The following is a 1,497-nucleotide window of genomic DNA, read 5'->3' as shown; positions in this document are numbered from 1 at the left end:
GCTGGTATTGCACAAGTGAATCCTGAAAAATTGTCTACCACAACATGGATAAAAGACAGAGGACCAAAAGATTTATAATGGGTCACATCCATTTGCCAAAATTTCGTTGGTTTCAAACCACAAGGGTTCTTCTCTGGAGGCAGTGTAGGAGCGTGGAAAGGAAGGTAAGCTGTACAGGTTTTTACTATGCTCCTACCTTCCTCTCATTATTCCAAATTATAAGCGTAAAGCTCGAGCAGCCTGATATTTAGAATGAGATTCTTGGGCTGCTTGAAATAAAGGAGTATTGGCCAACATGGTTAGAAGGCTAGCCTTTGAATTACCATCAAAAATACCATCTCTCTGATGGACAAGGTGAATACGGCTCATTGGCACCCATCTGATTCCTTCTCCATTTGTGGAGATACAAGCAAACCCTCTTCCCCAAGAAGTTAATGTATCGGGTCCCTTCCATTCACCACTTTCTGGGCCTCTCCACATCACCTGGCGATTAAAGATAATGGAGAGGCTCGCACTGGACACTGCCCTTCCGGTGGGTTATAAAACCTGCCTGCCAGAGCCAATGCACCTTGTCAAAAATCAAGAAATAGTATAAAGAGTTAGATTTACAAGTACTCTAGGATTGCCTGTGGCTCCCCTTCTTTTGTTTTCAGAGGAGCATCTTAATGTCTCTGTTTCTCTTCTCTATTATTGCCTGTACTTGAGGATTAAAAGATATGCTAGTGGTGTGTAAAATCTTACACTGTGCACAAAAGTGTGCAAAATGTTTAGAAGCATATGCAGGTCCATTGTCTGTTTTCCTTGCTTGTGGCACACCCATAATTGCAAATGATTGTACAAGGAATTCAGTGATCACTCAGGCTGTCTCTTTTGCTGCTGGTATTGCACAAGTGAATCCTGAAAAATTGTCTACCACAACATGGATAAAAGACAGAGGACCAAAAGATTTATAATGGGTCACATCCATTTGCCAAAATTTCGTTGGTTTCAAACCACAAGGGTTCTTCTCTGGAGGCAGTGTAGGAGCGTGGAAAGGAAGGTAAGCTGTACAGGTTTTTACTATGCTCCTACCTTCCTCTCATTATTCCAAATTATAAGCGTAAAGCTCGAGCAGCCTGATGATATTTAGAATGAGATTCTTGGGCTGCTTGAAATAAAGGAGTATTGGCCAACATGGTTAGAAGGCTAGCCTTTGAATTACCATCAAAAATACCATCTCTCTGATGGACAAGGTGAATCCTGAAAAATTGTCTACCACAACATGGATAAAAGACAGAGGACCAAAAGATTTATAATGGGTCACATCCATTTGCCAAAATTTCGTTGGTTTCAAACCACAAGGGTTCTTCTCTGGAGGCAGTGTAGGAGCGTGGAAAGGAAGGCAAGCTGTACAGGTTTTTACTATGCTCCTACCTTCCTCTCATTATTCCAAATTATAAGCGTAAAGCTCGAGCAGCCTGATATTTAGAATGAGATTCTTGGGCTGCTTGAAATAAA

The 1,497-nt window shown here is 41.5% G+C and overlaps 1 long non-coding RNA gene across 1 annotated transcript; it reads right to left on the bottom strand.

Moving 5' to 3' along the window:
- Window positions 1-444: 444 nt before the first annotated feature.
- Window positions 445-1,497, bottom strand: LOC127545764 (uncharacterized). The gene is made up of 2 exons (XR_007949815.1): window positions 1,414-1,497; window positions 445-1,071 (listed from the first exon to the last, which is right to left on the bottom strand). It is a non-coding gene; the product is annotated as an uncharacterized LOC127545764 (long non-coding RNA).

The sequence above is a fragment of the Antechinus flavipes genome, chromosome 1, assembly GCF_016432865.1.
Source record: "Antechinus flavipes isolate AdamAnt ecotype Samford, QLD, Australia chromosome 1, AdamAnt_v2, whole genome shotgun sequence".
NCBI lineage: Eukaryota > Metazoa > Chordata > Mammalia > Dasyuromorphia > Dasyuridae > Antechinus > Antechinus flavipes.
This window is presented reverse-complemented; position numbering and strand designations above follow the sequence as displayed.